We start from the raw sequence: 11,487 nt of genomic DNA on the forward strand, positions 1-11,487 counted from the left end.
GCTGCATGTATACTGCTGCCTTGAAATAACAGCAGTTGGACCCATTCCCTCCACCAGCACATCGCTGTCTGAATCCATCCATGCTCTAAATTCCCAGATGGAGACCCTCAGAAGAAGCTTGAGAGACCCTCCCATCCAACTACTTAGCTTCACCACCAGAAGGTGAATTGAGTCACTCACATAAGAGCTTAGTACCTTGAAATGAGGTGACTACACTTGCAGGGGAGGAAATCCTTTTATCCTGGGAGAATTTCCTCATGTGATTCCAGTTCTCAGAGGAGGAATATGTGACGGAGAACAGAAGCAGTAGACTCTGACAACTCTGTGCTTGCAACCACAGCTAGCACACATGCAGGAGTTGGGGCACCATGCTGCTTGGGTACAGGATCAACGACCATGCAAAACATGCCTCAACAGCCCAGGACACCAGGCAATGACACCTGGGGTCAAAGGAGCCACAATTAAACATCCTTCCCTGAGCTGTTCCCCTTCAAGGTGTAGGAAGTGGGTAACCAAACCAAATAAATTATTCCTGAGAATGAATTCTTGGAGTCAGTAATGGCTTTGTAGGCGACTGTGCAGCAATGTCCAGGTAAAATCAGTTCCTCATGAAAAGTATAGGTAAAGCATATACCAAACTGGGGAACACGAGGGAAAGATTCCTGCAGGAAATCTTGCAAGCTACTCCTCACCTCTTCAAGTGTTTGGTTGGGGCTTTTTCCCCCACTACAATCAATCCAGATTTTCTCCCCCTGTAAAGTTTTATTTTATTCCCATGGAAATAAAGGGGATGGGAACAAAATTAACCTTTTTTGTTGTCCAAAAATAATACTTAATAGAAATATTTATTTGGTTAAGTTTGAAAGGAAATAAAAAAGATAATTCTAAGGGACTTGAGCTACTGAAAGCCATGATTCAGGGGCAAAATTTGGTTTGGAGTTTTGGAGACTTGGCTTCTATAAACTTTGGTGCTATTTTTGTTCAAAACAAACCTCAATATTTGGCGTGAATAATTATTTAATCTTCCCTTTTCCTGGAACAAAAATACCCTAACATTCCTGCCCCCATAACTCATGGCCAAAACCCAAGCCTAAAAGAAAGCACAAGAGCCAGGTTGAGCTGATCCCTCTCCCTGGTGGCTCAGCTATCCTACCCAGTGGTTTCAAAACACTGAGAAGCGTGGGTCATGCATGGGGTTAGTAAAGAACATTTAAATATCTATTTTTATAAAGTAATATTAAATAGCCTAGAAACCCAAAGATGCTGTTATGTCATTGTAATACAGCCACAGCAGGGGTCCAAAAACCCCTCTCAGTGAACCTGGCCAGCCAACAGGCTGCTCTGAGCAGGGGACAGTCTTGAGTGTCCTCTGACCATCCTTCTATCCTGGAAGGATTCAGGCTATACATCACACAGAGGCAATGGAAGAAACTATCACACACAAGTACTGAGGACAACCCTTGCAAGAGCAGATCTTCACAAGAAACCTGTTTCCTGCTTTCCAATTACCTCCAGTTCTGCTTAAATATTCTCCTTAAACTCTTCCAACAAAACACTGTTGCACACTGACCAGATTTCCCAGGTTTTTGTTCAGAGGATGAGATGTAGGTGGTTAAAACTTGGTGCCCTGCATGGTTGTTCTACAAGACCCTTTCATGGCTTCTCTTCAGAAGATTTTGATGCTTTCACCATATAAACTGGCAGCAAGGTCCATGGAACAATCTGACCCATTGATCCTGCTGAAAGCTTCTGCAAATCTATCTGAGGATCATAAGGACAGGAACAGGCAGGAAAACTCAGCCTGGCATTGTTTCCTGCACTCCCACATGATTTCTCTCTCCCCGACCCTATACCAGGTTATCCTGAGCCCTCCACACTGGGAATCCCTGCCTCTGCCTGTACTGCCAAGAGAGGCATTTCTGCTGCACAGACCCTGTCTACACCACAGCCCCAGCTAGCCCCCAAACCCACAGAGGCTTGTAGTTTTCAGTGAAATCAAGGAACTGATGTCCAAGTGCCAGACACTGAACAGCAAGGCTCCCAGACAAGGATTTCCCCTCTTCCTTGTCCATTTGCTACTCTTTTACAACTCCCAGACCAACAAGCTGCAAGTCAGGCAGACAGTTAAAATCCCACTTTTGCTAGCTTGATACCCGCTCTCTTTCTCTTCACTTTAATGCTCCTGCCAGCAGTAATTTAATTCATTCCCACCATAATAGCCTTTTTCCCTCCCCTTAGGCCAGGAGCACACCTCTGTCATGGAAAATTTCCCTGTGTCTTGTACCTTCAGCCTGATCTGCCTGCAGCCGGGCTGGCAGGTTGTTTTCTTCTCACTGCTTAAAATGCTTTTGAAACAAAGGCACTTTAATCCCCCCAGCTTAGGCAGGCACCTCTGGCAATCCCCTCCTGGTAGTGCAGGGGGAGCACGAACCCCAGCAGCAGGTACAGGGCACCCCCATGAGCTGGTGGGTCCAGATGGATGGAGGCAGGGTAGACAAGCACACCACTGCTGCTGGGCATCCTAAAGCCTGGTGAGAGAACTTAGCTAAGGTTGTGAAGACATCATCTGCCTTGGAGATCACAAATGATCAACTGCATTTCGTGCAATGACTTCAAAGAGCATGAGGTGCAGGAAAAAGTTCTCCATCCATGACAGGCCAGGGTTCATTATATCATTTCCTCGTGAGAAGGCAAGAGAAATGATTCAGACTCAAATCAGACTGGACAAATATGAATCACAGTGTTTGTCTCGCATTCCTCCCAGCCAAACCATCCCTTCCTGGTTCTACATTGGGCTGGAAAAATCATCCCAGACATTTCTTTATCCTGGGGGTCCACAGAGATCCAGTCAATTTGTTTCCATCTGCCACTTGTGAAGTGCTGTGGACACTGAGGTCCTCCAGCTGAGATAGGAATCTCCATATCAGAGCAGTGTTTGATGCAAGTAGGCATCTGGCATTAGCATCCAGATCCTGGGCAATGTCTGCCACAGCGAAGTGCCTGGGAAGAGTGTTTGTGGTTTATCCATCACTGCTGGCTCTGGATTAACTGTTCTGGAGGATCACACAGTATCGCTTCTCTTTCTGCAGTGATACCCCAGCTGCATCCTAGCTATTCAGATGGGGGCTTTGGTGAATTTTTTCTGGATGAAAAACAGTTAATGCCAGTCACCAGCATTATCTGGGACAGATCTATGACCTAAGGAGATTGGTTCACTCAAAAGCAGCACTCGTTCCTCCCAGCCCTCCAAGCAGTGGTCTCTGGTCTCTCTCCTGAGGCTCCAAGCCCCTCTCACATCTCTTTCTGTTGGCTTTTTGCCTTGGTGCCACCAGCTTCCAGGGCTGTCCTATCCTGCTCATGATCCTCACCTAGGCACTATGACACAGTTCACTGATGGAGATGGCTTTAGACTTGAAATCTAGCTTGGATCCTGGGTACCCAACAGGATAAATGCAAACCAGGATATTGACCCCCCTTACCAGCTGAGCATGGAAGAGAGCTCAGCTTGCACTACATCTCAGACTCAAGGAAGGCCCATGAGCATGGACTGGAGACCACAGGATGTCAACCTCAAACACCCTTCTTTAAAAGTATCCAATACAGCATGTTCTTGGGGAAAGGTCAGAAATTATTTTGCCCATTTCCAGATGGGGATAACAGGTAGAGCATATAGGACTCATCTGGAGTACAGCAGCAAGCCAGTGACATAAACAGGACCACAGTCCGAACACTCTTTGATGGAACCAAGAATCTCATTCATGTTGACTTTGCAGATACACCTAATCAGCATCTCTGAAAGCTTTTCCCCATACATCTTGTTGTTTTACTTCCACTGCATATATTGTATGCATTTAGTTTTTGTTTGCATTAAATACATTTTTTACCATTATTCTATAGGCTAGAGCTAATGACTTAACTAGACACATTAAGTTTCCTCTAAACCTTCAAAATTTAGCTTTTGAACACCAATAGGTAACAGACTGTGATGGAGTTTCCTGTAAGAATAATCTGTGGTAAAAAAGCACAAGACCCTTCTTTTTCCATTGCAGGCAGAGCATCAGTATTTGTCTCACCTTTTCATCCAGCTGCTCCATCTGATGGGCTTGAAAGGAGAGGGCTCAGTAGCAAGAAGGCCATCTGTGAAGCATGGCCGATCTGCTGAGACCCACGATGCCAAGGAAGGGAGGGATTTCTCTCCCAGAGATGACCAAGAGGATGTTTTACTCTTGCAGAAGAAACATTGAATGATCTTCAGCAGAGTTTCATGAGGGGAGCCAGGCTGGGAGTGAGATGGTATCCCTTAGTGCTATGGGAAGAAAACCTCTTCAAAATGGCATTAAATCCTTCACTAGAAAACTTGTCCTGAAGATCTTTAACTGATAAGAGTGGCAGGCCTGATACAGATTTTTGCTTCCTGAAGAAGTCAGAAAGCAACACTGAGCATCGAGTGCTTCCTTCCATTTTCTTGGTCAGTTTACTGAATTACATACTACTCTTTGGGAGATGCTCAGATGATTGAATATTATCCATTTTCTTTCCACCAGACTTGGAAGGCACAAGATTTACACAAATATTCCTGCCTTGTATCTCTCTTAGTAGGCATAACACATCTTCAAAGGCACAAAAGATCAAAAATGGGCAGCTTGCTCCCCACCACACTAGGAGGGAAACACACAGGAAGCCTGTAGCAAGCCTGGGAGAGGGACTAAAAAGAAAAAAGTCAGGATCTGGTCATCATTTTTCCAGCATTAATTGTCTGGGCAGGGTTTGCAAGAGCAATTTAGGAACCCAGCTCCCATCCAAACCAATGAGAACTGGCATTTGCATCCTGTCTCTAAAGAAAAGTCAACAGCAACAAAAAGCCATCCTAAAATGCACAAACATGTTCAGGCAGAGTGGAAGCCAAAAGAACTGCCTTGAGTCCCAGATGAAGGGCACATCAACACAGAGATATGAGATACGTGCTTAACCACAGGGCTGAAGGGGTTAAGAGGAGCCCCAGTGAGCAGCCAGCAGCATCCCAGCACCCACTGGAGAGTCAGCAGCTTCCATCACTGAATTATCTGGTTGTAAACAAGTCCTAAGGAAAAAGGGGGGGCAGACGCAGCCTCCAGCATCAACAAAATCCCAGCGGATAAAAGATGAGCAAAAGAGGGTGGAAGGCCTTTTCAACAGCCAGGTGTCTGTGCTGTAAGCATCCCGTGGGACCGAGGTTGGCCTCCTTCCCAGGGCTGCCAACCCTTGTGCTTTCATCACAGGTTCTCAGGGTGGGAGGACTTTATGCCCATTGAATTGTTTTGTTTTTTCTTACAGCACAGCTGAGGAGTCCCGGTTGCAAAGGACAACGTCAAAACCATGCACATCCCCAGAGGGCAAAGAAACATCCAGCACTGCTGATGGTGATGAAAGCAGGTACATGGGGGAAAAGGCTTTTTCTTTTTAAGCCAGCCTCAAGAATTTGGCTGGCCTAAGCACCAAGCCCTAAGTGCTTTGGGTCTCACATCATCAGCTGCCAGGAACACATCCCAGTGCTCACCAGACCCCATAGAGAGGATGTCAGCACCAGTTGGGCAACAGTCCTTGGTCTCTGGAGTTAGGAAATCACTTCTCCACCAAAGCCAAGACCAACTGAGAATGTCCCCGGAGAGCAAATCGCAGCACACACCCTCTGTCAGCAGGAGCCATTGCCAACTGCTCTGATGGAGCCACCAGCCAAGAGCTGGGCTTGGGATAACCGTATTAAAATTCATTAACCTAATTACTGCTTGCGTACCCGGGTGGGTGGAGAGGGACTTCAGCAAGCAGAATAAGCGTGTCACAATAGCACGTGGTACCCTTGCACAGCCAGTGCCAAGACTTGCGAGGAGGCTCTGCCTCTTCCTTCACCATTCCCTACATATACACTCAGATTATAAACTTGGCAACCCCACACTCAGCAAGCATCACGTTCTGCAGACAGAGACTTGGTGCCCCAGAGGGGTTCACAAACCTTGTTCAGGCTGATACTTGTGAAGAACACCCCAATTCTGGGGAAAACCAATGGCAGTGGTTACCCCAGGCTAAGTCCTGCTCTACACAAGATCCAGAACAGAGCCCTGCATGCCACATATGCCATGGAGACAGAAGTAGAGCTGCTCCATGCAACCTGGTATCCTTGGACACCTTCAGAGCATTGCTGCACAAATGTCCCTGCAAAGGAGGAGCTGATGGCAAATTCCCACCTCTCACAGCTGCGTTCCCAGGATGTCCCATCAGGGATGGTGATCACAGCCAGGGTGGTTCCCATGAGCTTGATGAGAGCAGGCTATGACCCATATATCCCATATCCAGACTATGTCTCAATCTCATCTGATCCAGACCAAATGTCCTCCAGAGCCTCCACAGGACAACCAAAATCCCAAACAGAAAGGCAGGACATGCTGGAAACCAGTTTAACCATATGCAGCAAGGCTAGAACAGGCTAGTTTCACCTTTCTGAATGGGGTATGGGAGATCGTGGGTGGATTTAACAGTTCTCAGCAGTGCTTAGATCTGGATGGGAGCAGAATCAGACCAGTGCTGAGAACATCCCAACACCCTTCTTCCCAGGATGAGACCCAACCAGAACACAAAGTCATCATTCCCCTCATGTATCTGAGGAGCTTGCATACATACCATTAGGGGACCAGGACAGAAAAGATTCTTGAGATGTAGAAAACCAACAGAGGGTCATTTTTCAGATGGGACATCTTTGCTTTATTACATATAAGTAACACACTACTAGCCTTAATAATAGGTCGATAGCTGCTGACCATTGTTCAGCAGACTTACTTGGAGAAGAAAGGTCAAGAAACACAAGAGGAAAGGTTGGATTTACACCATCTTGCTAGAGTCTCCCAACATTGAAAACAGAGACAACATCCATCACCTGCCTCAGAGATGTATTGCAAGGGTTAACTCATTAACCTGCCCAACCGAAATGGCCCACAGAGCATAAAGAGCATCCGTGCCTGATGTCAGCACCTTTTACTGAATCACACCCAAATTCTTGGACCAGGACTCTGGGAAGCAACATTAAAAACACAGCAAGGTACCACTGCCAGCTTACACCACCAGCAGTAGACCAGAGAGCAGCAATCACATCACCACTGGCCCGGACTTCACGTGTCACTGATTGACTCAAGTTTTAATTATGCCCCAATATCTCCACATTTCCCCAAACACAAAGCATTCAGCCAGGCAGTTCCTGCCAGCCAAAATTTCATAAAGAGCAGCTAGTGACTAAGACAGGCCAACCTTCAAGTCAGATGTTAACAGCTTTGGACAAGTGTGGGATTTTTACACCCCTATCTGCAGGGAAATCTGATGTTTAGTGCCCTGACTGCGAGCAGGTCACTCTTAAAGCCCTGAACATCCCAGGCAAAAGAGAAAAAAAAAAAAAAAAAAAAACGCAAAAAAAGGAAAAAAAAAAGCGCCGGAGGGGAATTGTACTGGCTCTAATCCCTTCTGCCATTCTGCATATTCATGGAACATTGTCATAACACATCAGCGGGACAAAAGGTCTGTCGGCACCTCCTCCTCATTCCTTTGATAAACCACGAGACAAATGCTGAGTAAACACTTGGAATCCATTCACAGCACTATTCTCATCGGGATGAGAAAGGGCTCCTCTTTCTTGCAGGCCCAGAGCTGCTCAGCCTAATAAAGTACGGCCCACGGCCCGTGAAAAGAGAGGCCTATGGATGATGAAAACATGGATTATCTCATTTCACCCTCCTTGTATCAGACCCTGCTCACATTCTGAGTGCACTTGGTCTGACACGCAATTACACACACAAAAACATAATAATAATAAAATAACATGGAAAAAGGCAGCCAGGGGAAGGGGGTGTTTAGTGAAGGGGGAGGGGGGAATGTCCATGAAATTTCACAGATGACCTTTCCCTAGTGGGAAAGTAATTTGTTCCTACCCCAGCCATCATCAGGAATTCTCTCTTCTGTATCAGCATTGCCCTGAATATTGTAGTTGGTGGGAGAAGAAAGAGCATTTAAACTTTGCAGATTGCTTTAATGGCCTGATTCAAGCCGGTGCTGAGCCCCTGGGAAGTTGATGGGTTGTTATTGAGCACCCCATAAACTCTCCCAGGCTATGCTGCTGCCTCAGCTCTCTGCTGCTTGGTTGGCAGTGGGTGTAAGCAAAGCCCCATGCTTCTTGCACAGCTCTAAATTAAGAGACCTGAGGTCTTGAAGAAGGAGGAGTGACTTCTGTACCATTGGAAGGATGCAAGCACCTCATGGTTTGGTATCTCCAGGTGAAAAGCATGATGCAAAATGAGCAGGTTGGAGGATGACATCTCCTGTACTGGAACTCCAGTATGGAGTCTCATCTGGAGATGAAACTGTCCAGTCCTTTCAGGCAGGCTCAAAGCTCTTTAAACCTTTATTGACACCCCACAGAAAGGCAGAGACACCAGAGAGACATTGTCAGATAATTAATAATCCCCCCAAAACAAACATAAAGGGTCTCCTTACCATTGGGCGTTCTGTCACTTGACCAAGATTACACACAACATTGATCACCAAAGTCTCCCCCAGGAGCTTTCCAACACTTACCGCAACCTCCTCCATTGCCCAACTTTCTGGAGCTAAAAACTCCTGCAATAGACTAAATAAATTTTTAATAAACCAAAACAGGGCAAGGAACGGGTTCTTTTGAAAACAATCATCTAAAAGAACAATTTTTCCATTTAAATATAATTCTTTATTTGGAAGAATATGAGTGGTTTTCAAAGTGAAAATTAATTTCAGAGATAGTACACAGGGAATGAGCACACTTAATGCAATTGTGCCCATAATAGAAAAGAAGGGACAGTTATGAATTGCTGTCAAATGATTAAGAAACAATAAATAGGCTGCTCATTAACTAGGGTCTCTGCTTTTTTCAAACAAATGCCCCATAAACCTGTCCTTTAACTGAAGGATAAGTGTATTGGTTGCAAACAGCGTACTGAATGCTTTTGTCTCTGGAGCATCCTTAAGTTCATCCTTACGTTTCAAACAAGATGGCAAACACCCTGAGCTGCTCAGCCTGGCACATTGCTCCCGAACGTTGCTACTCAAATACTTGCATTTTACAAGGTGTTTGTTACAAAACCTCCCAGAGGACTTGGCACAGCCTCACAGCAGCTCCAGGCGCTTGCTGGGCTGGAGTAAAACCCACATGAGCCCCCAGCCAAGCAGGCGATGCCGGCTGTTTGTTTCCCCCGAGCGGGTGACTCCTTTCCCTAAGCAACCAAGATGCAAAAGCAAGTGTGAAACTTGCAGGGCTTCCAAGAGGCTGTTTGTTTTGCTGCCTGAAAGCAATTTTCAGGCTAAACTGTACTTGCACGTGTAATGGACACATTTCTCTGCCCCAGGATGGGTGACAAGCAGGCTGCTGCCTGCCTCCTACAAACACCTACATCCGACCCGCACTGCAATATAGCACAGCACGTCATTAAAATATTAGACTAATGGAGTGATTTCCTTCCTTAGATGATTCTTTTATTTCCCAGTTGCTGCATTATAAAAAAAATAATTAAAAAGAAGTATCAGCAACGTTGCTGAACCCAGACCCTCTGAGATTACTCAAAGCACATAACTCCCATTCAAGTCCAAATGAGCTCAACCGCCTTTGGGATATGAGCCTCAGAGAACTCATCACTCAATATTTCTTGGGGACACAAGTCTCCATGTAGTTTATCTGCTTGCCCAGCAGTGGCTCCATCCTGATGGGCCTTAGGGCTCTAAGTTCAACCCCTGTGGATTAAACATTGGGTTTGGGCATGTAGAGATGGAGAGCAATCTCCCACTGGTGCCAGATTCCCCTGGCTCCCTTCTCTATCAGGATCCAGATCAGTTTTGAAGGGGAGCAGGAATAACCCTCAGCCTGTTCTGGGCAGTTTTCAGGGGATTCTCCTATACTTTGCACCAGGTCCTATGGCTCCTGTACCATTCCCCAGTGTCAGGATGGAGACAGGTACACTGCAAACAAATCATCTGGTCTTTAAGCCCAAGCCTGGGCTGATCTGAGGATGCTTGGTGCTTTGCAGGATAGGAGGCTTCTTACATCACATTCTAGCTTGCTGTTCTCCATGGTTGCCCCTGATGCCCTTGAGAGCTGCTGGGTCCTGGGGAAGGGTCAGAATTTGGCTCTGAAGATTAATGAGGAGTTTTTTCTATCGACTCCTGCAGAAGCAGCTTTGTACCTGTTGCATCCTGTCAGCAGCATTCAGGTTGGAGCATCCAGTCTTAAATTGACAACGTTCTCTCAAAACCCAATAAGTAATTGGTGGATCTGCTAATAGGGCTTGTCAAAATCAATTGGGGTTAAACACCTTTAGCTACAATAACAGTCATCTGACCCCAGGCTCCAGAATCTGCCGGGCTCAGAGGAACCCCAGGCGGGGGTTATTCCTGGCTTCCCATTGCTTTGAGACAGATAAAAGAGCAGACGATGCAGAGCTGGGTAATCCATTCAGCCCATCCCAGCCATGCACTGAAGTGACAGCTCCCAGAGTTTCTGCAGAGCTGGCTCCTCCTGGGAATTGTGTGCAGAGGGGCCAATTTGCTCAACAAAACCTGGGCAACCAGAGTTTTCTTAAATTCAATTGCCTGAAGGAGAAGGCAAATAGTGTTTAAGCGGAGGAAAGTGCATTAAAACCACATCTTTGATACAATGGCTGGTACACCCCACGCTGCCAACGCCTGAAATGATAATATTTTGTTTCTTAAATAAATAGCTCAGCAGCAGGATCCCACCCTCCCCCGGCACAGGGAGGCTTCACGCTGCAGCAATCACATTTCCAGCCCTCCAGGCTAAACTGCTTTAATGCTTCCCCTCTTTGCTGGGCTCATTACTGAAGGTGAACCAGCTCAGGAGGGATCCGCAGTGGTGCCTATGCTATGTGGATGATCCACACATCCAGAGGGCACTTTCAGCTTAAGTTTCCCCACTAGGTCCCAGGAGGGAGGTGTAGGAACATCAGTTAGCATGGGCATCTTTCCCAGGTTGCTACAAAGGGCTTTTCCTGCCTTTGGGAACTTACTGCCTTTAGAGATCTGCCAGATCTTGATGCAGAGGAATGCAAAGCAGTGGGTTAGGAAAAAAATTGACATTCAGGATTTGGGGCACTTGTGTAACCCAATGAGCTTTTTGCTGCTTCTGCAGCTGTGGGATGCAGCACCACCTCCTCCTCCTCCTCCTCCCTGGGAGTTTCCATCCATGCCTTCCTCCCTCCTTCATTTGGGCAGCGCCTGTAACCATGGTGCATTGGAGACCTCAGGAGAGGGTCTTTGGATGTCCCAGGAGAGGCTCCTTGAGGATCTGAGACCCTGAGCCAGGCAAAGCAATGCAGAGGAAGGGAACCCAGCTCTCATCCTGCACACCAAGCAAGATGCCCACCAGCATCTGGCTTCTGGTTGCCTCACTGCAGAGGAGCAGCTAACTTCATCTTTTAAGCACAACAT

This window comes from Melopsittacus undulatus, chromosome 6 (genome assembly GCF_012275295.1).
Source record: "Melopsittacus undulatus isolate bMelUnd1 chromosome 6, bMelUnd1.mat.Z, whole genome shotgun sequence".
NCBI lineage: Eukaryota > Metazoa > Chordata > Aves > Psittaciformes > Psittaculidae > Melopsittacus > Melopsittacus undulatus.